This window comes from Eubalaena glacialis, chromosome 1 (genome assembly GCF_028564815.1).
Source record: "Eubalaena glacialis isolate mEubGla1 chromosome 1, mEubGla1.1.hap2.+ XY, whole genome shotgun sequence".
Taxonomy (NCBI): domain Eukaryota; kingdom Metazoa; phylum Chordata; class Mammalia; order Artiodactyla; family Balaenidae; genus Eubalaena; species Eubalaena glacialis.
Genome location: NC_083716.1, coordinates 30462730 through 30488276, shown reverse-complemented (window position 1 = coordinate 30488276; position 25547 = coordinate 30462730). Strand labels below are relative to the sequence as shown.

At 37.3% G+C, this 25547-nt stretch overlaps 1 protein-coding gene across 4 annotated transcripts in view; it reads left to right on the top strand.

Annotated features, from left to right (window-relative positions):
* The window catches only part of R3HCC1L (R3H domain and coiled-coil containing 1 like), a 91122-nt gene that overhangs the window by 16726 nt on the left and 48849 nt on the right, over positions 1-25547 (top strand). For 2 of the 4 annotated variants that reach the window (XM_061194641.1, XM_061194669.1), the window contains exon 2: positions 3633-3741. The exons of the other annotated variants lie outside the window; for them this stretch is intronic. The gene's annotated coding sequence lies outside the window, so the exon portion shown is untranslated. The remainder of the gene's footprint in view (positions 1-3632; positions 3742-25547) is intronic. 4 annotated transcript variants of the gene reach the window in all.

Below are 25547 nucleotides of genomic sequence, written 5' to 3'. Positions count from 1 at the left end.
CAATGAGTTTATATTGATACCTCTGATTCCAGTCCAACACTACAGGGTTTATTCATTCTGTATTTATAACTCCCTCTTCCAAAAGTGAGAAACCTGCCCCCATTATTCATGTTTTTACTTATTGGCCTAATCCTGGAATACTAGAAAATAGTTTAAGAATTGCTAACTCATACCACTACTTAAAGGACACCTAGTAAGTAGAGTTCAATATTTGTTTATAGTTTTTTCCTGTAGCCTATGGGCATATAGTCTAAATCTCCACTGGCCAATAAAGTAGCCAATAACCACATGAATTGAGTTGTGTTGTGAGTGTGAACTGTACACAGTTTGTAAACTTAGTATGAAATAAGAAATGTGAAATACCTCATTAATATTTAAATAATATGGTTGTTATATGTTGAAATATTTTAGATATGTTAGGTAAAATAAATTGATAAAATTAATTTTACCTATTTTTATTTTAATGTGGCTACTAGAAAATATTAAATTTCATATGTGGCATCCATTGTCTTTCTATTGGACATCACTGAGCAAGAAACCATGTTCAAAAGTTACTTGGATTAGTCTTCTCTCCCCAACATTCTTCCTATAACGTGGTTATGTAGTTATTTGAAATACAGTTCATTTCTATTGTATTCTAAGTTTTTCTCCCTATCCTAATTGATCTTATTTATTTTTGAGCATGTGAAACATTAATATGGTTCCAAAAGTCAGAATTGTATTAAAAAAATATATATATACTCAAAGCATTGTCACCCATTTCTTCTTCCTTTTCACCCTGTTTCCACCCACCCTCTATAGGTAACCAATCTTATCATTCTCTGAATTATCCTTCTTGTGTGTTTTTCCCCCAGGAATGAGGAGATACACATTTATTTTCTTATTTCTTAACTTTTTACACAAAATTTAGCATACTATAGATAGTCTTTTGTACTTTGCTTTTTTAATTTAACATTACACTTAAATATATTTTGGTATCCATTCCATATCAATTTGTAGAAAAATTTGTAGAGCTCGCCCTCCCTCCCTCCCTCCCTCCCTTTGTCTTTTCCTCCCTCTTGCGGTTGCATAGTACTCTATTGTGAGGATGTTAACCATTCTCTTATGGCCGTTTCCAGTATTTTGAATTTATAAACATTGCTGCAGTACTAACCTTGTTTATATATATTTTTGTACGTTGGAAATATATGTTTGGGTAAATCCCTAAAATAGGAGAGTTGGGTCAAAAGTTTAAAAGCAAATATAGTTTTCCTAAGTATTGCTAAATCCCTTTCTGTGGGGGTTGTACGAATTTGAATTCCCACCAGCAATGCATGAGTTTTCCCACAACCTCATCAGAGGTCAGAGTATGTTGGTATGCTTTTAAATTTTTGCTAACCTATTTATAGTTAGATAGTATCTCGATATAGTTTTAATATTCACTTAGTAGTAGTTAATGATCTTTTCATAGAATATATAAAGGCCATTTTAATATCTTTTTGTGTGAATTGTCTTGTATTTTTAAATTCATTTTTCTATCAGGTTTTTGATGTTTTCTCCCTCAATTTTTAAGGGTCTTTTAAAAAATATATATATAAATATATATATATATATATATATTAGGTATATTAGCTGTTTATAGTGATATATGTTACACATATTTTCTCCCAGTTTGTCAGTTATCTTTTACTGTGTGTGTGTGTGTGTGTGTGTGTGTCTGTGTGTCTGTGTGTCTGTGCGTGTGTGCATGTGTTTGAGCTTTTATGTGGTCCAATTTTTCAGTCTTTTGTTGCATCTGAATTTTGGGTTGTAATTAGAAAACCTTTCCCTTTACCCAGGGTAAAGAGGAATTCACACACGTTTTCTTCTAGTACTTGTATGGTTTTAGTTGTTACATTTGGATCCCTGATTCATTTGGAATTATTTTAATGCATAATGTATGAGTTAATAATCTTTTTCTAGATGCTAATTAGTTGTTTCTACATATTTTCTTTAAAAAGTACAATCTTGCCCAATATCTTGAGATGCCACCTTTATCCTATATTAAGTTTCCATTGAGTTTATTTCTGGACTTCTGTTCTTTTACACCAGTTTGTCTATTCCTGCATCATTATCACACTGTTTTAATTATAGAGGCTTGATAGTATATCAAGGGCTAACTTTAAAATTTTTTAATGTTTTATTGGCTATTCTTACAAGTTTATTTTTCTGTTGAATTTTAGTATCAGCTGTCTGTCTCTGTAAAAAAGCTTGTTCATATTGAGATTTTTATTGGGATTACATTAAATTTATAAATTAGGAAGAACTGACATCTTTATGATGTTGAGTTTTCCATCCAAGAATGAGGAATATCTTTCCATTTGTTCAAATCTACTTTTTGTCTTTCAGGAATGTTTTAAAGTTTTCTTTATATTGTTTTTGAACACTTCTTGTTAAATTCTCCATTTCTTAAAAACTTATTAATATGGTTTGTAGATTTTTATGCCAATATTTGTAGAACTACATTATTCTTTTTTTTAAAAATAAATTTATTTTATTTTTGGCTGTGTTGGGTCTTTGTTGCTGCACGCGGGCTTTTCTCTGGTTGCGGTGAGTGGGGGCTACTCTTCGTTGTGGTGTGCAGGCTTCTCATTGTGGTGGCTTCTCTTGTTGGGAGCACGGGCTCTAGGCGTGCGGGTTTCAATAGTTGGGGCACACGGGCTCAGTAGTTGTGGCACACAGGCTTAGTTGTTCTGCGGCATGTGAGATCTTCCCGGACCATGGCTTGAACCCGTGTCTCCTGCATTGGCAGGCGGATTCTTAACCACTGCTTCACCAGGGAAGCCCCACATTATTCTTTTTAATGTCTGTATTGTTTTACGTAGTATAAATGTACCATAATTTAACCTGGCCCATATAGATGGACATTAAAGTTATTTATAATTTTTCACTATTATAAATAGTTCTGGAATAAGTATCCTGTAGAAATCCAGTTATTTCCTTATGATAAATTCTTTGAAGGAGAATTGCCTGGTCCAAAGGTCTTTTGATATATAAAAGAGTTTGAAATATTGTTAAAATGCTTTCTACATTAATAAAATGTGTACCTCCATGAACAGTGTGGAGTCCCATTCAGTCTGTACTTACCAAAACAGGACCTTATTGCTCTTTTTTTCATCTTTGCCAGTTTGATGGGTAAAAAAATATATTTATTTTGGATTTCTTTGCTAACTGATAAGGTTTATTTTTTATTCATCCAGCCAGCCATCCACTCAGCATATTCTTATTGAACATCCACCATGTGCCATCCTAAAAGTTAGAACTATAGTAATGACTAGAAGTTGAACATCTTTTTGTGTTTTGATCATTTGTATTATTTTCTTATCTCTCTCTCTCTTTTTTTTTGATGGCAGTTAGTAGATGTTTTGTCCCCCTCAGACTAGTTCTCAGAGGGTTGAGAAAGAGAGAAGATGACATTTCCTTTTTCTGTTTTGTTGTTGAGCTTCTAAAAAGTGTGTGTGTTTATTTTCATTGCACATTCTATGGTAAATCATTGTGTTAAACTGTTATTATTCATGAAATGAGATCCTGAAAGTTCAATGCACAGACAGGTGTCAAAGAAGTGATAACTACATATTTTTATAAAAATAACTTTTATTACTATTATTTTCCAGGTGAGGCTGCTATCTGTCAGAAGGGAACTTTTTGTACCATTTGCCTCAGACACAGTCTACCTGCACGTTCTAGAGTTTTATTATTCAAAAAATAAATGTCACTTATTTGGTAAGTCAGTTAACTATACTTATGCATATTTTAGAAATATTGTTTATTTACTCTATTTGTTTGCTTATAGTTTGTTTTTTAAGTGTCATTTTATTTTGTAACTCTCATGTAAAACAAGTTTGAAAGTGGCAGTATCCTGAAAGACGTTCAGGGTCTTTGAAGATTTTCTTGCTTCTATTCACTGTCTTTCTTAAATTTTGGTTTTGTTGTAGAGAGAACAGGGGCCGGTTAAATATTGGAATTAGTTCTCAAAGTTGAATTACTATCTTTGCTCTTTTCAGTCTCTTTCTACTGTAAGAACTGGGAATTAACATCCGTCCTGTCCAGCTCTAGCTTCCCTGTAGTTCAGATAGGGAGCAGCAAAGATGCAGTTTTATTGTAGGGGTTTGATGAACTGATTTGGGAAGACTAGATGGGCAATTAAATCCTCCGTAAAGCATAATAAAGCAGAATGAGTAATGCTATCAAAGAACTTAGAAATGAAAACTAATTAGATAACTAGTGAAACTGATTTTAATTTTTAAAATATTACTCTGTAGGTGTTTATTTTTAATTAATTCTTTTTTCTAAGAAGACTTAAGTTGATATGACCTGCTGTTTTGTGAGAGGTTTTTCTTCCCCACATCCTCTGATGATCTTTTCAGTCTGTTCCAGCTTCTGACTCTCATGTGTAGCCAGTGGCAACCGGGAAGCTGATATATAAGATGAAGGATTTTTCAGAGGGTCAGTCACAGCAACTGTCAGAAGATGACTGTACTTGTGTGCTGCTGAAGCACGTGGCAAAGAATTGGATGGAAACTATAATGAAACGATACTGGTGATTTCCAGAATTTCCTTTTAAATGGTTTTGCACAGCAAAACATAGTGAGAGGTAAATGTTGATATTGAGAGCTGAGCTTAAAACAAAGTACTGTCAAATAAAATTTAAGGATGAGGAGCCATAGGCACAGAAAAAAGGGGAAGGAAGATTCTCCTTTGATATGTTTTTTTGGTAGCCTCTTTGCTTCTGTTAGCATCGGAAAGCTGACTTCAGATGTTCCTAGATGATGTGCGTGGCTCATGTGAGTAGAGGCATGGGATTTTATTGTACCTGACTCTGAAACAGCCCAGATCTCAGAGCAAACCAAGTGAGTTTTAATCTTGGTTATTTAAAATCTCCTTGTACCTGTCTTATTGGGAGTATTATTTTTTTTAAGAAGAAACTAATTTGCAACTGGCTATAAAGAGCGACATTGTGTCCGGGCAAATGCTGTCCTAACACACTGCGCTGTCCCACAGGGGTAATTCTCAAGTCCCCAAACACAGTACTGACAATCTGTGGCAGCCTGTGAATTGTTGGGCAGCAGTTGGGGAGGATGGACAGCAGAGTGAGGTGGTCGTGTGCAAGTTACAGAGGAGATGGGAAGGGGGAGAAATGAGAGAAGAGCAGAGCAACTCAGGTTCTGTGGGCAATTAGAATGTTAGCTATTCTCCCTGTTAGCTCTGCTGATACAACTGTGAAACGAACAGCTGGAGTTGGTTTTGGTGGGGTAGAAGTAGTGTGTTTCACTTTTCCTTTCAAGCTGTTATTGTTTCATTCTGTCTTCAAAACTGTAAGGTTAAAAAAAAAAACAAAACAAAACTGTAAGGTTAGATGTTCTGTTGATGGGAGTAGGGATTGGATAGATTGAAAAGTTTTGAAGAGACTAGAAATATCACTTCATGCTAGAAAATGAAACTATAAAAATCAGGGTAATGGGGATGGGTCTTATCTTTTCTAGGAACTGTTGCAGTGGTAGTAAGGCCAGTTACCATATCTAGATCCAAAATGACTGGGCTTTTATCTCAGACAAATGTATATCCTGTTACTTATTTGTTTATTAGATTTTATACACATATACATATATCACCAGCTATTTGTTTCAGAAACACTTGGCCAACTATAGGGGTCTTCATCAGGTATCAAGGCATGAGTTTCTGGGTATTATTTGGATTGTGCAGTAGAATATAATGTGGGGCAAGCTTTGGTTCAATTCTTTCTCTGATTGTGAGAATGGTTATACAAAATAAGTGTATTTGATTGCTCCCCTAGATGTAATGTTTGTTACTGAGTATGGGATTAGACTTGGGGCACATTGTTTTGGAGCCCATCACTCCTGTTGATCCTGTTTCTGGGTTTTGGTTAAATGTTACACTTGCTCATCGATACCATCGGGTTAAGCAAGCATAAGAGAGATGTCAGTGTTAACATTGTGTGCTATCTTACCACTTTTTACCTGATGGTACCTATTAAAAAAGATGACAGGGTAAATGAATGGGCAGATGGCGTAAGGGAAGGTATGGAGAACTAGAGACACAGTAATAGTATCATTTCTCAGGAATTGTCTGTAGGGTCTAGACTTGACTCTCCATTGCTTGGGGTATTGAATGTCTAAACCTAGTGTTGAAGGCCCTCCAGGCTGAAAACAATCTTTGTGGCAGAATATTCCACAGTTTCCTATATTGAACCTTTGGCTCTAGTAGTTTCTATAGCTGTCTCCAAAATAATGCTTTTTTTAAATTTATGTATTTTATTTATTTATGTTTGGCTGTGTTGGGTCTTCGTTGCTGCACGTAGGCTTTCTCTAGTTGCCGCGAGCAGGGGCTACTCTTTGTTGCGGTGCGCGGGCTTCTCATTGCAGTGCCTTCTCTTGTTGTGGAGCACAGGCTCTAGGCGTGTGGGCTTCAGTAGTTGTGGCACACAGGCTCAGTAGTTGTGGCGCATGGGCTTAGTTACTCCGCAGCATGTGGGATCTTCCCAGACCAGGGCTCGAACCCGTGTGCCCTGCATTGGCAGGCGGATTCTTAACTACTGCGCTACCAGGGAAGTCCCAAAATAATGCTTTTTAACTTGCTGCCTCTTCAAATTGTTCAGGCTATTCCTTTTACTTGGAATATCTCCCTTCAATTCTCAGTCTACATACCAGCTTCCAGTTCCTCCTACCTTACGACATCTTCTTCAGCTATTCCAGGCCCTAAGTGATAGCTCTCTTTTTATCATTTACAACTTTTCTCTTTGTTTGGCAGTTATATACTACCTTAAAACAACTTTTTTTGTTTTGTTTTTTAAATTAATTAATTAATTTATTTTTGGCTGTGTTGGGTCTTAGTTTCTGTGCGAGGGCTTTCTCTAGTCGCGGCGAGTGGGGGCCACTCTTCATCGCGGTGCGCAGGCCTCTCACTGTCGCGGCCTCTCTTGTTGCGGAGCACAGGCTCCAGACGCGCAGGCTCAGTAGTTGTGGCGCACGGGCCTAGTTGCTCTGTGGCATGTGGGATCCTCCCAGACCAGGGCTCGAACCCGTGTCCCCTGCATTGGCAGGCAGATTCTCAACCACTGCACCACCAGGGAAGCCCCTGTTTTTTTTAAATTTCTTATCTTCCCAATTAGGTAGAGATAACTTAAAGAGGAGGCTACATTATTCATGTGGTTCAAACCATGTTCTTACCTGTGGTCCAACTTTACAGTTTCCACTGTCCCAGCATAGGTCTCAGTACAGTATGTGCACTTAATAAATATTTGTTTGCTGCAAGAAAATACCATCACCTATTGTTAGCTTTTACCAACCTTTAACATTTATCTTGCTTTTTGTATCATAAAAATAATAGATTAGAATACAGTTTAGTACCCGAGCCATGTTTGTTCAGTAGATTATTCTACTTTGAAGGCCTTTTGTAGCACTCTGTACAGTCTTCCTGATCCTTAAAGGGGCAGTTCTCTGAAGATATCACTGTATTCTAAGATAATTGTTTGTTATTCTTGAAACTCTAATTAGTAAACTTTTAATCTGCATATAAGAGAAGCTTTTATTAATTATCTGATGTTTTCTTTGCCTGCTTTAAAATGAAGCTTGCTTCTTTTGGTGTCTGTTTCTTAGCCACATTTGGCCTTCACACTTGGTACTGTAGCTACAAAGAGGAAGGAGACATAGAGTTGTTGTAACTATATCTCTAACATAAGTACTCCATCTCCTTTACAATTATTCTCTTTTGTTATTATTGCACTTTGGTATTTCTATTTTTTAAAACTATGCTATGCTTTGTTTTACCCCATTTTTTAGAAGGCATGTATTCTAGTCTACTGTACTAGTTAAGTGCAGGGACTTCGAAATCCTAACCAACACTTGGAAGCTGTGTGATCTTAAGTAAGTTTCAGATTTCTCATCTGTAAAATTGAGAAAATAATAGCTACCTTAGTATGTACTTGGGGTCAAATGAGATAACATATATAAGACACTTAGCACAGATTAAGCCTAGTAGTCTCTACTTTCAAAATTTACTTAGTGGTTTATTAGCTTTAGTTTGTGAATCCTAAAGGGGAAAAAAATCAAGCTTAATGTATGTCAGGTTTGAGGCACAGCCCTGAAAGCCTTATTCGTTTCAACTCTTTTATTGTCAAGTATAGGATATCAGTGCAACCCAGGATAGACCCAGGAGAGGAACTAATTTCAAATAAGTCTAGAAACACAGACCAACCTCCAGATGTATAGTAAGGGAAAGAAATTTTAGGAGGGAGTTTTCCTCTCTCCTCCCTACCACCAGGTATATATACAGAGCAGGTAGCAGACTTTTCTCTCTACCTTTCTGTTACATATTATATTGCTGTTGTTCAGTTATATTAAAGCTTTGATCTGACTACCTTTTGAGGTGGTCAATAGTAGGTGCAAACATTAAATTTGGAACAGTTAAGTTGGTGAACCATGGGGTTACCACATCAGTGGAGTGTGAAAGAGACTAAGCTGCGGACTGTTTCCCAGCCTGTAAAGCATGAAATTAGTTGGTGCCAATGCATGGCGACTGTGGCCAGTGGAGTGTAAAATAAGTTGGGAGCGTGAATTGTGTTATGTTGTAAGAAAAACCTTTTCATGCCATAGTTTGTTTATATATTTTGGGGCCCTCAAGATCCCATTGAAATTATCTATCCAGTGTCTTTCATTGTCTTGATACTCAGATTTTTTGTGAAATGTTCCTTCCAGTTATGCAAGCTATATTCTTTGTTCAACTGCATGCACAGAGGCGAAGGCTGTAAATGTCTGAAGCAGACTAATATTAAAATACTGTAACTTATATTCTGTTTAAGATGACATCTGAAAATACCTTCTGCAGCAGGTATTTTATGTACAAGTTTCTTTTCTCTTTAGATTCAGATTTGAAAGTGCACTCTATATTCTGCTTTGAAGGTTCCTGCAGTCTAGGAACTGTGTTATCAGTTTCACTGGTCATTGTTCCCATGTTCCCATGTGCCTCTGGAGAAAGGGAAGTATGTAGAGAAGGGTAATGTTTTCAGATGGTCAGGGGAGTTGGCAGAAAGAAGTATAGAGATTATTCTTACGGGGAATAGAAGAGAGGGAGTTCCTCTCCTGACACCTGGTGAGTTTCTTCACCATATGGCTTTGAGGATGAGGCAAGGTGAATGAGGAAGTTTCAGAGATAGTAGTAGATTATTATTGTCAGCACTTTTTTTTTTTTTTTTTTTTTTTAAATTTTATTTATTTATTTATGGCTGTGTTGGGTCTTCGTTTCTGTGCGAGGGCTTTCTCTAGTTGCGGCAAGTGGGGGCCACTCTTCATCGCGGTGCGCGGGCCTCTCACTGTCGCGGCCTCTCTTGTTGCGGAGCACAGGCTCCAGACGCGCAGGCTCAGCAATTGTGGCTCACGGGCATAGTCACTCCGCGGTATGTGGGATCTTCCCAGACCAGGGCTCGAACCCGTGTCCCCTGCACTGGCAGGCAGACTCTCAACCACTGCGCCACCAGGGAAGCCCTGTCAGCACTTTTAAGTCTGGAAGGTTATTGGGAATAGTCATGCCATGAAAGCATTAATCTTTCGTTCTTATCCTAGTTGATTTTCCTGTTTTACTGCAGCAGTCTTTGAGCTCTCTTTGGCTGCTATGCATTTATACAGATTCTAAGCAAATTGTTAATATTTATGAAATTAATAGATGATTGTAAGAGATCATCTTGCTGAATATCAGGCAGTCTAGTGTAGTAGTTAAATGCAGGGACTTTGAAATCCTAACCAACACTTAGAAGCTGTGTGATCTTGAGTTATTTAAGCTTCAGATTTCTCATTTGTAAAATTGAGGTAATAATATTTACCTCATAGTATTATAGTTGGAATCAAATGAGAAAGTAGATATATGAAATATGTAGCACGGTCCCTGTCACATCTAAGTCCTCATTGAATGGTAGGTAGCTGTTTAATTTTTCTTTCTCTTCCTCTGCTACTACTATTGGTACTACTCTGCCACTACTTCACTTTCGCTTGTAGAGCCTAAACCTTAATGGAACAGAAAACGTAATTAGATGTGATTCACAGCAGCAGATTTTGAAAAATGTCACTGTTCTCTTGCTTAATCTATTGCTTAATAGATCTTTCTTAACCAAATAGAAACTCTATAAAAAGACTTTTTAGTGAAAGGAAAGGATCTTTGTGTTGGCTTGAGATAGCCTTGTAAAACAATTGATTATTCTAAAGTGTATTTGGTTAATGCAAATAAAACAGCTTTTCTATGAACTTAGGGAGTATATAGAAATAAAATAAGAGTTTAAAGAATTGTCATTCCTTATTATTCACCTAGCACCAGTTATTTTTTCTGAGGAGGTGCCTTTTTTTGAATTCCTAGGAGAAATGTTTTGTTTGGTCCTAAGAATAGTTGTAGTAGAGTTCTTGTCCAATGTTTGAGGACATTTTTGTGGGAATGGGAGGGGAAAGTCATCCTGATCATTTACACTAATGAAGATGTGCATTAGTGTGGATAATATATTTGGTTTTGATGTGTATTATGTGATTATTTTTGCAGCACAATTGACTTCCTGATTAAACTTTGCTCAGCTAGTATATCCTGAGTATATATACTAGGTGGAAAACTGGTTAAGGCAGCTATGATGGTGATAAAACTACTTAGTTTAGTTGATGGGAGATCTGGATTCTGGTCTCACTTACCACTCAGATAGCTACAAGTCTTAAGTAAATTCCTCAAACAGTTTCCTCATCTTTAAAATGAGGAGGTTATACGACATGATTTTCCAAGGTCTTTTTCAGCTAGCTGTAAGGTATAAAGATCTGTATGGAGGTAGCTTGACAATCAGAAAATGCAGCAGTGACACATTTTGACCAACAGAGGGTGAAGTCCAATCAGTCAGCTTGTGCTCTGTATTTGACCAGTATGTGACATCCTTGGAAATGAAGAGGACACATTGCTCCTCTATCCATTTAATTTAAGTTATGGAGCCTCTTGCTGTTCTGATTCTACTTGAATTAGACATCTTTCTGCTTTTTTTCTTTTCAACCTTCTAGATAAAGAAAGGAGAAGAGAAAGGTAGCGGTTTCTAGTTGTCAGGGATTCATCTAATTTTGTTCTCTAAGGTAGAGAGTGACTCTCAGATGACCCATTGGCAACTTTGATGGGAAGCACAATAGTATGAGTGGCTAAATTTAAATTACTTGTGGACACCTTCCTCCCCACAAACACACAGGCACACATACAAATGACATTCAATCCTTATTACCCTCACTCCCTCTGAAATCCCAAGGATGAAAGTGGGATGTCTGAGAAATATAATAAAATAAGCACAATACTTTTAATTGAAATCTAGGTTCCAGTCTTGCTTTGCTACTTAGTATCTATCTAACCATGCACATTACAAGCTCAGATCCTCAATTTCCTTATTTGAATTCTGACCTATACAATCTTTTTCAATAATGTAATTTAAGATCCTGTAAAAATTCTTTAATGTTTATGTGAAGGACAGTGCTATTCTTGATAAGACATTATAATTAAGCAATATCTTATAAAAATAGCACATGATTTTTTTTTCTTTTTCTTTTTGCTAGGAATAGAACTATAGGTGTTGTTAAGGCACAAATATTAAAGTATTAAAGTAAACTACCATTATGGCAAGAAGAACGACAATTGCCACTCCACTGAGACATTTTTCTAACCCCCAAAACAAATACAAACAAATTCTCTGAACATTGGCTCAGAGTGACAGCGAGTCAGTCAAGAAGGGCAGGACCAGGAGCCAAGCCAAGCTGATTTGGGGTATAGTTGGTAGTGAAGCATTTAGAGAAGTCATCTGGGGATGCATGAGCTTAGAAAGAGAGGGCATGTGGGGTCTAGGAATCTATATCACAAAGCTGGATTCAGAGTCCATTTCTTTAACCACATGAATGGAAGTAACTTTGATATAGAGTCCAGTTGTATGAGTCTGAGGGCACAGGATAACATGGAAGGAACAAAGAGGGCATGTAGTCCAAATAAACAAGCTGAGATAAGTGTCTAGAAGGTGACAGACAAGTGGATGCAGAAGTGTACTTGTGAAAACAGGCAAGGATTAGTACTTATGATTTGATATGTACACAAGAGAGTAGAAGCCAGCAGGCGAACTAGATAGAAACAGCATTTTAGGATTATGTGCAAAAGACAAAATTTTAATCTGTCCTGGTTTTAATCACCCTCCTTGATGTTGGTAGTCATGCCTACTTGGTACATCCAGGGCGCCACACATTTGAGGCTAGTGATTATATATCACTGACAAACTCTGCATGGTTTGTATGCTTCTAATAGCTTCACACTCCACTGGATACGCATAGTCACAGATCTGCTCACTACAACTGCAGAATTCATTTCACAGAACTGGCTAGTAAAAAATTTGGCAGGCAAGTTAGCTTTTCAAGTGCTCCTAGGAATGGAGCCCAGCTCTTCCCTTTGGGCCTTGAGCTGTTGGAATTCATTGGGTTAGCATCTAGAAAGAAAGGACTGTAACATTTTCAGCCTAGTTCCTGACAGCAAAGCAGAGGTGTTAGAATTTCTGTTCTAAAGGTTTACACTGCAAGTAACTTAACCTGATTGCGTGTCTTAATATTACTGGGCTTCTGACCATTGAAATACGGCTTGGATCGATGGTGGTTTGGAGAAAGTAGAAAGAGGGCTATCCATCATTCAGAGGCTCCATAGAAGCTGCTTGATAATGCTGCTTTCACCAAGCAGCCATCTGTCCATCCATCCATCAGTAGGATGAAATGAGATTTAGTGGAACAGGCAGCCGTAACTCTGAGACACTTTCTAACCAACGCTTGCAGCCCTGGCCTTAGTCTGACCACAGAGCACTGCGCTGGGGTTTGGCGGGATGTGACAGCAAGTGCAGTCTCATTCCCGCCACTGCCAGCCTAGAGTGTGTTCAATACGAGGCTGAAGCACAGCCGACTCTCCCATACAAAATTTGGCTAAACTTTGGGTGACGAGCAAACCGTAATTCTCTTTCAGGTCTATTCTGTTTTACAAGTTGAGCAGACTCTTTTGATGGAGAATGTTTTGTTTGACTTGGAGAAGAAATAGAATTAAGAGCTGATTTAATTTCTCTGGAATCCTACCACACAGTTTAGCCTTTAACCCATGTCGTATATTGGCAGGCGGCTTTGTAAATGCTAATGAATCAGGAAGACCACCTTTTTCTCAATTGTAAACACTATGGGTACTTCTGCTGGCAATTCCCAGTTCGTCATGGTAATGAGGGATGAGGCTAAATTAAATTCAAGGATAATTCAATGATTTTATTTTGTACAGATTCTTTTTCCTCTAAAATTGAAATTTTTACCTAGGTTGTTAGAGAGCAGAAATTGCTTATTTCTCTCTACTCTGTATTAGTGGTGCCAATATGAAAGAAAAGAAAATGTGGACAGGAAAAAGGGTAAAAGATTAGAAGCAAGAAGCTGGATTACCCCTAAAATGGATAATCAGGCTCTGAGTATTGAATGTTAACTGTTATCTTCCTGCTTTTCCAGTGCACTGAGAGTTCTGAGAGCCTCTTGGTCAGTATAGCTCTGTGCCCATGTTACCTGTCCTGGTGACTTCCCTAGCCATGGCCAGGTTCCTTGACTGTTTTCTTGCAGTGGTCACTTTAGACCTCAGCTCTTGCTCTTTGTTCTGAAGCCTTGCTTTTCATTTTAGATTGGGGGAGGGGTCGAGGGAGCCTAATGTACCGGAGATGCCTCGGAAATGAGAGCCTTGGATGAATTCCTGGGCCTATTGATCCACTGGCAGTTTATGCATCCTGACATTCATAATCTCAGTAGGCTGCTGATGTTCCTGATTAATGGGCCCAGGGGCTGTCCATCCGTCACTTCACATTAATTACCGAAGAGGTGTTTTTCCAGTGATTTACCTGACAGCGGGCTGTGATAAATACCCCTAAGCAGAGTGGGCAGTGATTTATCACAGGGCCACCCCCCACCCCCCCACCCCCACTTACGCTTCCGCCTAACCACAGGCCAGCATTGGGACCTGACCAAAGAGTGCCCCCTCCGCATAAGCTATCTATTTCCATAATTGCTTGTGGATGCATATTTATTGGGGCATGGGACCTGGCAGATAGCATTCTAGAATTTGTGCTAAAGATGATGAAAAATAAATCTTCCTAGTAAGAAGAGTAATAACTGGTATGTTTTTTCATGGGGCAGAGAAGTATATATAAGCTGCCTTTCTGTTACTTTTAAGAAATCTGATGGAAATATTGCCTGCCTACTGTGCATGTCCTGTGATAATTGCTCTGTGAGCTTTAAAGAGGGGAGAAAGCACAGTTTTGTCTTTTTGATGTTTGTAGTCTGTTCAGGGAGAATCTGAAGAAATATGAGAAATTAGAGAACATTTCAAAGCACTAATATAATCTTGGGAGGATTGGGATAGAACTCCAGGGTTCCATTTCCTACTTTGTGGCCTTAGAAAGTGAAATTTAGTTAAATATTTCAATATTTGAGCGTTTTTCACGTGTCAGACATTGTATTCAACTCTGGAAATACGAAGATGAATGTGATATAGCAGCAGATCTCAGGGAGCAAAGTCTAGTGCCCCTAGCCTTAGCTTCTCAAGCTATAAAGTAAGCTTTTCCAGAACGTTGTGTAAGTATTTTAAATTAAATTAATCTGAAATTAAAGGGATTTAATTTCATGTTTGGTAATTGCAATCATTGTTGCTTTTGTTGTGGTCATCCATGTACAATGCTTGGTGTCAGTCTATTTATCTCTTGTAAAAATAAAATACAGTGTGTGTGAAAAAAAAAAATTAATTTATAATTAACTTCCACATTAATTTTTTTCTCTAAATATTTGTTGAGTACCTTTTGTGTTCCTGAGGATACAGGAAGCATTTGAGAAACAGTATCTGCCCTCAAGAGACTTACAGAGTATGAGAATGACATTCATAAGTAAAACAGGAATATAAGGTTGTTTATAATGACAAATGAATACCATAGGTAATGAATGTACATGAATTCACAGAAGGGTAAAATCAATGTGTCTTCAAATAAAGATATAAGTCTTTTGAATGAATAGTAACTAGGAGTGTTTAAGCTGAGATAATTCACAGAGAATATTTCAGAATTTGGAATGAACAGATCATGAGGCCATTTGGTACAGAATGGAGGATTTGTGTCTGAGAGTGGTAGAAATATGATTGGAACAGCAGATTGACACCAAATCATGGAGAACCTTGAATGCCAGCTAAGTTTAGTGACTCTAGTGAGTCACTAAGGTTTTTGAGCAAGGAATTATGAAAAAAGATGTTTTAGAAAAAATTATTATATATTCATGTGCCAATGTCATTTGGAATTGCCAGAGTATCTTAGAATACTCCTTTCTTTTCTAAGGTTGTTCAGAATCAGAATATCCAGATTTATATATCTCCCTGAATGCAATGCATAGAATTGTGTTTTGGTTATATATGGAGTAAATAATAGAGTTGACAGTCAAAGGAGACCAAGTTTTATAGTCTTTACTCATGCGAAGTTGAGAAGACAATGGAATTTTTAAGTAATGACTGCACAATTAAATTAGGAAAGACTATAGCCTGAAATTCTAAGAGAGAAATTGATCTTTAGTCATGCAAATATAACATCACTGAGGCTGTACTGCTTACTCACTGTATAAAATAGGTATATTTTAAAGGCAAGAATCAGAAATTAAAGAGTCAGTGGGGTCAGCTATGATTTGATAGGAATTTCTAGAGAATGTGATTATTTTTCATTTAAAAAATTAAGATATAATTTATATAAAGTTCACTTTTCTTAGAGTACAGTCTGTGAATTTTGACAAAAGCATAGTCATATAACTCCCACACAGTTAAGATACAGAACAGTTCATCGATCCAAAAAATTCCCTTGTGCCCCTTTGTAGTCAACCCCTTACTTGAACCTGAGCTTCTGGCAACTACAGATACATTTTCTGTCCTTAAAGTTTTGCCTTTTCCAGAAGTCATATAAATGGAATTGTATTTCCCTACTGATATATGATGTTGAGCATTTTTTGGTCTTTATATGTTCTTTGGTGAAGTATTGTTCAAATTGTTGTTTGTTTTCGGATATCAGGTTTTAAGAGTTCAGTATGTATTCTGGATAAAAGTTCTTTATCGGATATGCAGTTTGCAAATATTTTCTCTCCGTTTGTGGTTTGTCTTTTCATTCTCTTTTAACAGTGTCTTTGAAGAGCAGAAGGTCTTAATTTCGCTGAAGTCCAGTTTATTGATTAATTTTTTTAAATGTTATGAATCATGCTTGTTGTGTTGTATTTAAGAAATCTTTGCTGAACCCAGAGTCACAGAGATTTTTTTCTCCTATATTTTCTTATAGTAGTGTTATAGTTTTAGGTTTTATATTTAGGTCTATAATTCATTTTGAGCTAGTTATTGTATATGGTATGCCGTATGGATAAAATTTATCCTTTTGTTTTTGCTGCATATGAATTTGTAATTATCTCAGCACCATTTATTGGAAAGACTGTCCTTTTTCCATTGAATTGCCTCTGTACCTTTGTTGAAAATCAGTTGATCATATATGTTTGCGTCTATTTCTGGACTCTTCTCCCGCCCCCACCCATTCTATTGATCTATGTTTCTACCCTTTCTCCAATACTACATTGGCTTGATTACCGTACTTCACAGTAGGTTTGAAACCAGGTAGTATGAATTTTCTAGCCTTGTTCTTTTTTTCAAAATTGTTTTGGCTATTCTAATTCCTTTGCCTCTCTATATCCATTTTAGAATCAGCTTGTTAATTTACCTGATGAGTTCAGAAAAATATGCGATTTTGCACATTGTCCACGTTTTATTTTGTTTGTTTTAAGGGTGGGAAGGACATTCTCCAGCTTTCTACATCCTAGGCAGAATCCAGAAGTCCCACTTACTTACTTGAGGATGTGATTTTGATGATTTTGATATGGTATTTTTGTTGATAAGAATACCATTTAAATTTGTCCCTTTCAGTTTCTATCCCCAAATTATTTTTGTTCATGTGTTCGTTCATTCATTCAGAAAAAAATGAGTATATGCTATGTGCCCAGTGTTGGGTTACAGTGATAAGCATGAAGATACAATCCCTCCTCTAATGAGCATATAGTTCAGTGGGGGAAGACCAGATAATTAAAGAAGTAATTATAATTAAATATAAGAGCTGAAATAGAAGAAGTATATGGCAGAGGCACCCACTCTAATCTAGAGTGATTAGGTAACGCTCTCAAAGAAAGGGCTATGATGGAGACTTACAGGTTATATTGAAATTAGTTAGGTGAAGGTGATTAGGAGGCTGTAGGAGGGTAGACTAGGCAGAGGAAAGAGACTCTGTAGGAGCTAAGATGAAAAAAAAATCCACAAAAGAAACAACATGGAGAATTCAAGAATCTGAGAGAAGTTTGATGTGATCTTATAGCATATAAGGACAAAAGTGACAAAAGATAAGAGAAATTGATTGGAGCTAGGTTAGAAAGAGTCTTGTAAGCCATGTTTAAAAAGTTGATTTTCTCATAAGAATAATGGGAAGGTAGTGAAAGGTTTTAGGGAGGGGGATGTCTGAGTGGCTAATTGTTTTAAAAGAGTCATTCTAGATGCAAGGTGAGGAATGAGCGGACAGGAAGCTAAACAGAGAGACCAGTTTTAATACTATCTAGGCATTTGTGTGTGTTGGTTTACCCTGGGGTAGCATTAGGATAGGGAAAACTAGACAGATTAAAGAGATAATCAGGTATGAAGATCAGTGGAATTTGTCGATTGAATGTGGAGGGTGAGGGCAAGGGAAGACTTGAAGTGTATCCAGTAAGTCTTGATATGTTTCTGCAGAACCTCCAAATCTTCTTCCTCTTTTGAGAGGGAGAGTAGAAGAAAAGATCCTTGGTTTGCTTTAATAAATACCACCAGTCATGGCCCATGCATGATTCCACATTCATTGAGATTTTGGGTGAAAGTAAGTCAGAAAAGGGGAAAAGGAAACAATATCTAAATAATATCTAAGTCATGACAAATACAATTCTCTTCCCTGGTCGTTTTTGAGTGTTGAGAAAAACAGAAGCAGTTTGATACCTTCAATTTTGATGTTTAGCCTGTTGGCATATAAACAAATAAAATCTGCAAACTGGCTTTCTTGTTCTTCTGGAACAAAAATAGCATACAATTGATCTTCTCAAAGAGCTGGTCCATGCAGAGAGAAACTTACTGTATTTAATCACATAATTTCCTTGTTTTTCCCAGACGTTTTTACTCAGCATTTATAGTGGTGGATATTTTAGAAACTGTGTTAGAGAGTTCAAGTCTTCTAAGACTCCAGAGTTATCTGAGGTAGTGACCAGCACCACTAATAGCTGTGGCAAGTTTTATACAGAACAGTGTGGTGGGTGCCAACAGTGTTTTCCTGGTATAGGAGGGGCAAAGTCTAATTTTCAGAGAAGGGAAAGTTAGTGATAAACAGCCCCCCTGTGATTCAACATTTCAGTGGTTAAGGTGGGATGGTATGTGTGGAGCTCATAAAGGTAAACAATTTTACTTCTCAAAGTGATGAAGTTAACAATAACCATGGTATGTTAGCACAGTGTTAAAGTTAGGCATCTATGATTCAGAAAATTCAGAGTTGTTCTGTTGAGGATATACTATGGGAGGCATACTTGTAAGCAGTCAAAACTTGGTTTCACTTATGGCTCCTACACTTATTAGCTAGTTGTGTGACCTAGAGGTTTAGTTACCTTATCTGTAAAATGGTAATAATAACTATACATACCTCAAGGAGTTGTTATGATGGTTAAATGAGATAATATATGAGCACTTGGCACAGTGCTTCCACTCATTGACTTCTTTAGTGCAGGACAAATACTCTGTAGTTTTAAAAATCCAATATACTATAAGATTTTTTATAATCTCAGAAATATTCATAGTCTTAGTGCTTTCCAGTATTTCTTGTGATTGGGATATGTCTCTGTATCTACCTGTAAAAATGGGTAATACTTAAAAATGTAGAGCATCATTTCTTTAATGGTGGCAGGACATTGCGGTTTTCAAGAGTGAACCAGGTACAGGGGACAGGCCTTTAATCTGGCTATAGTTTGATTTTGCTCTCACCATTAGTTTGCACATAAGGCCTCTTTCTGTAAATATATTTATATCATGTGTCACATATACAAGTTAAGAAGGGTCTATATTAGTAGGAAAATAGCTAATGAGTTGAAATAAAAAAAAATACACAACGGTAAAGAATTCTTAACTTTGATCAAGAATACACATACCTTTCATCTATTCACAGTCTCAAGTTAAGGAGAAAGTTGATATTACTTTGTGTTAGGAACATTTGTTTTTATCCTCATTTTTTTACCAAACATTTATTGAATGACATCCATGTGCCAGGAATGGTGTTGTGCATTGAGGATTTAAAAATGATAAGGCATTTCTTACTTTCAAGGAGTTCAAGGTATAATTGGAGTCAGACAAGCTAACAGTTTGGTATGGCAGTAGGGAGTTGAAAATACCTAACCCATATTTTCTCAAAGAATATTTATTGAAATATACAACATGCAGCAAGCATTCAGAGATCATTTAGGGCTGTATCTCAAAAGGAACAGTCCAAAACCATCCTAGGCAAGTAGGTCTTCAAATGGCAATGGGCAGTATTGGGTTTGGATTCACTATAGGACAGGCACAGTGTAATCCTAGACAAGGTTAGACCCCTGAAAACTTTCTGATCAGTTTTGTTGACCCACTGGTGTTCCTCTGGCTTTTCACTTCCATGGCTCCATTACGTCTTTTGGGGCAGCTTTTGAAGAGAAAGGAGGGCGGTTAAGGTTTCTCATTTCCGAGACATCAACTAATTGATGCAGTTATTCCTAATATTTTTCTTTCCCAGAGCACTGTAAGATATTAAAGTGGAGGACATTAAACACTGTTGTATTCATATTGCCGTAAGGCAGTTACGAGCACAAACGCTGGAGTTATATTATCTAGATTAGAATCAGGCACTTTCTAGGTCCTTGGCCTTCGACATATTATTTAACATTCTATGCCTCATTTTCTCATCTGTAGAATTGGACTGGTAATAATCTCACTTTGTAGGGTTGTTGGGAGGCTTCAGTGAGGGTGTTAACTATTTCGAATGTCATCAAGTAAGCTACATAAGATTTGGTAAGTGGCCAAAATAGGTATCATAAAGTTCATATATTAAAGTTCATAAACTTTGCTCAAATAAGAAGCATCTCAGATCCTTACTGAGAAGCCTTTTTATTCTTATTTTGTATATCATTTGAACACACTGGAATTTACAGTACCCGTTAGATTCAAAGAAATAAAAATGCTTAGAGTGGCAAGAAGTGACAGGTGGTGAAGAGACAGAGACAATAAAAATCCTGTACTCTGCTAAAAAATAGTAAACTGAGGTCGTAATATAGTTGTGTTGTCTGTGAGGTGAGAAAACATTCTTTCACAATGAATAAGGCCTTGATGTGTCACTCAACAAGTGGCCAGTTTAGCAGTTTGAATAGGGCTGTTTGACTCCTCATTTGCTTCCCATTAGTGAATCTGTTTACCTTTGAGTAAGGGCCTCTAAATGAATGTCTACCTGGTTTAAAACTTTTTTCTCTTCAGTCCAGGTATGTTAAAGAGAAGGCCTAGATTCACTAATGTCACACATTATTGTCTTTATTCTGTTAATTTAAATCACAGCATATATTTTATAAACCTGGTTTGAATGGAAGTAAGAATAAACCTCCAAGTGGATGTAGAAATTATTTTGTGTTTTCAAGTGCGAAATATTTCATTGTATTAACTAGTGCAAGTGCATTTATGGAAGGATGCATTAAGAAAACTACAGCAGAATCAGTTGTGGTTCATTTACAGATTTTATAGTTTTTAAAATATGAAACCATTTCTTTGCTGTCCAAGTATAATTTATCATGTTATTATATCACACACAAGTGTCTCTTTGTTGTGTTTGGATCAGGTTTTGTTTTTTGTTTTTTAAGTGAAGCCCTTTTGCAAAGGGAGGACATTTCTTGGTTTCTTGTTTGTAGAAATGTGCTTGACACTGGGAGTGCAGGAACTTGAAAGTGTGGAAAGATTGGGTATATCCCTCATTTTATTATTTTACTAAAGACTTCTGGTCAGGTGATATAATCGGCTAATTTTTTACTCATGTTTTACTTTTTTTGTATCTTGCTCCACAGCCAGAATTGCAAATCAGTTGAAATAGAGCATGTTTTCTATCCCTGCTGTGAAAATTTCTGACATTGAATATGCTGTTTTAGAATAGTTTTTCAATCAAGTGAAACAACTTAGTGAATAAATCGATTTTAAGTTATAAGAATCTAAATTTTTTTACATTAAAAAAGTGAAATGGAATAGATTTTAAAAAATAAGAGCAGTGCGGGAACAGTCATCGACAGGAAGACACTGGAACTCACCAAAAAAGATACCCCACATGCAAAGACAAAGGAGAAGCCTCAATGAGACGGTAGGAGGGGCACTATCACAATAAAATCAAATCCCATAACTGCTGGGTGGGTGACTTACAAACTGGAGAACACTTATACCACAGAAGTCCACCCACTGGAGTGAAGGTTCTGAGCCACACGTCAGGCTTCCCAACCTGGGGGTGTGGCAATGGGAGGAGGAATTCCTAGAGAATCAGACTTTGAAGGCTAGCAGTATTTGACTGCAGGACTTCGGCAGAACTAGGGGAAACAGAGACTCCACTCTTGGAGGGCACACACAAAGTAGTAGTCTCCTATCGGGACCCAGGGGAAGGAGCAGTGACCCCAAAGGAGACTGAACCAGACCTACTTGCTAGTGTTGGAGGGTCTCCTGCAGAGGTGGAGGGCAGCTGTTTCTCACCAAGGGACAAGGACACTGGCAGCAGAAGTTCTGGGAAGTACTCCTTGGCGTGAGCCCTCCCAGAGTCTGCCATTAGCCCCACCAAAGAGCCCAGGTAGGCTCCAGTGTTGGGTCACCTCAGGCCAAATGACCAACAGGGAGGGAACCCAGCCCCACCCATCAGCAGAGAAGAGGATTAAAGTTTTACTGAGCTCTGCCCACCAGAGCAACAGCCAGCTCTACCCACCACCAGTCCCTGCCATCAGGAAACTTGCACAAGCCTCTTCGATAGCCTCATCCACCAGAGGGCAGACGGCAGAAGCAAGAAGAACTACAATCCTGGAGCCTGTGGAACAGAAACCACATTCACAGAAAGATAGACAAGATGAAAAGGCAGAGGGCTATGTACCAGATGAAGGAACAAGACAAAACCCCAGAAAAACAACTAAATGTAATGGAGATAGGCAATATTCCAGAAAAAGAATTCAGAATAATGATAGTGAAGATGATCCAGGACCTTGGAAAAAGAATGGAGGCAAAGATCAAGAAGAGGCAAGAAATGTTTAACAAAGACCTAGAAGAATTAAAGAACAAACAAACAGAGATGAACAATACAAGAACGGAAATGAAAACTACACTAGAAGGAATCAATAGCAGAATAACTGAGGCAGAAGAACGGATAAGTGACCTGGAAGACAGAATGGTGGAATTCACTGCTGTGGAACAGAATAAAGAAAAAAGAATGAAAAGAAATGAAGACAGCCTAAGAGACCTCTGGGACAACATTAAACGCAACAACATTCGCATTATTGGGGTCCCAGAAGGAGAAGAGAGAGAAAGGACCCAAGAAAATATTCAAAGAGATTATAGTCGAAAACTTCCCTAACATGGGAAAGGAAATAGCCACCCAAGTCCAGGAAGTGCAGAGAGTCCCATACAGGATAAACCCAAGGAGAAACATGCCGAGACACATAGTAATCAAATTGGCAAAAATTAAGGACAAAGAAAAATTATTGAAAGCAGCAAGGGAAAAACGACAATACACAAGGGAACTCCCATAAGGTTAACAGCTGATTTCTCAGCAGAAACTCTACAAGCCAGAAGGGAGTGGCATGATATACTTAAAGATGAAAGGGAAGAACCTACAACCAAGATTACTCTACCCAGCAAGGATCTTATTCAGATTCGATGGAGAAATCAAAAGCTTTACAGACAAACAAAAGCTAAGAGAATTCAGCACCACCAAACCAGCTCTACAACAAATGCTTAAGGAACTTCTCTAAGTGGGAAACACAAGAGAAGAAAAAGACCTACAAAAACAAACACAAAACAATTAAGAAAATGGTCATAGGAACATACCTATCGATAATTACCTTAAACATGAATGGATTAAATGCTCCAACCAAAAGACACAGGCTCACTGAATGGATACAAAAAGAAGGCCCATATATATGCTGTCTACAAGAGACCCGCTTCAGACCTAGGGACACGTACAGACTGAAAGTGAGAGGATGGGAAAAGATATTCCATGCAAATGGAAATCAAAAGAAAGCTGGAGTAGCAATACTCATGTCGATAAAATAGACTTTAAAATAAAGAATGTTACAAGAGACAAGGAAGGACACTACGTAATGATCAAGGGATAAATCCAAGAAGAAGATATAGCAATTATAAATATATATACACCCAACATAGGAGCACCTCAATACATAAGGCAACTGCTAACAGCTCTAAAAGAGGAAATCGACAGTAACACAGTAATAGTGGGGGACTTTAACACCTCACTTACACCAATGGAAAGATCATCCAAACAGAAAATTAATAAGGAAATACAAGCTGTAAATGACATAATAGACCAGATAGATCTAACTGATATTTATAGACCATTCCATCCAAAAACAGCAGATTACAGTTTCTTCTCAAGTGCGCACAGAACATTCTCCAGGATGGATCACATCTTGGGTCACAAATCAAGCCTCAGTAAATTTAAGAAAATTGAAATCATATCAAGCATCTTTTCTGACCACAATGCTATGAGATTAGAAATGAATTACAGGGAAAAAAACGTACAAAACACAAACACACGGAGGCTAAACAATATGTTACTAAATAACCAAGAGATCACTGAAGAAGTCAAAGAGGAAATCAAAAAATACCTAGAGACAAATGACAATGAAAGCACAATGATCCAAAACCTGTGGGATGCAGCAAAAGCAGTTCTAAGAGGGATGTTTATAGCTCTACAAGCCTACCTCAAGAAACAAGAAAAATCTCAAACAATCTAACCTTACACCTAAAGGAACTATAGAAAGAAGAACAAATAAAACCCAAAGTTAGCAGAAGGAAAGAAATCATAAAGATCAGAGCAGAAAAGTAGAAACAAACAGTAGCAAAGATTAATAAACTAAAAGCTGGTTCTTTGAGAAGATAAACAAAATTGATAAACCATTAGCCAGACTCATCAAGAAAAAGAGGGAGAGGGCTCAAATCAATAAAATTAGAAATGAAAAAGGAGAGGTTACGACAGACACCGCAGAAATACAAAGCATCCTAAGAGACTACTACAGGCAACTCTATGCCAATAAAATGGACAACCTGGAAGAAATGGACAAATTCTTAGAAAGGTATAACCTTCCAAGACTGAACCAGGAAGAAATAGAAAATATGAACAGACCAATCACAAGTAATGAAATTGAAACTGTGATTAAAAATCTTCCAACAAACAAAAGTCCAGGACCAGATGGCTTGACAGGTGAATTCTATCAAACATTTAGAGAAGAGCTAACACCCATCCTTCACAAACTCTTCCAAAAAATTGCAGAGGAAGGAACACTCCCAAACTCATTCTATGAGGCCACCATCACCCTGATACCAAAACCAGACAAAGATACTACAAACAAAGAAAATTACAGACCAGTATCACTGATGAATATAGATGCAAAAATCCTCAGCAGAATACTAGCAAACAGAATCCAACAACACAGTAAAAGGATCATACACCATGATCAAGTGGGATTTAACCCAGGGATGCAAGGATTCTTCAATATACACAAATCAATCAATGTGATACACCGTATTAACAAATTGAAGAATAAAAACCATATGATCATCTCAGTAGGTGCAGAAAAAGCTTTTGACAAAATTCAACACCCATTTATGATAAAAACTCTCCAGAAAGTGGGCATAGAGGGAACCTACCTCAACATAATAAAGGCCATGTACGACAAACCCACAGCAAACATCATTCTCAATGGTGAAAAACTGAAAGCATTTCCTCTGAGATCAGGAACAAGACAAGGATGTCCACTCTCACCACTGTTATTCAACGTAGTTTTGGAAGTCCTAGCCATGGCAATCAGGGAAGAAAAAGGAATAAAAGGAATACAAATTGGAAAAGAAGAAGTAAAACTGTCACTGTTTGCAGATGACATGATACTATACATAGAGAATCCTAAAGACGCCACCAGAAAACTACTAGAGCCAATCAATTAATTTGGTAAACTTGCAGGATACAAAATTAATGCACAGAAATCTCTTGCATTCCTATACACTAATGATGAAAAATCTGAAAAAGAAATTAAGGAAACACTCCCATTTACCACTGCAACAAAAAGAATGAAATACCTAGGAATAAACCTACCTAGGGAGACAAAAGACCTGTATGCAGAAAGCTATAAGACACT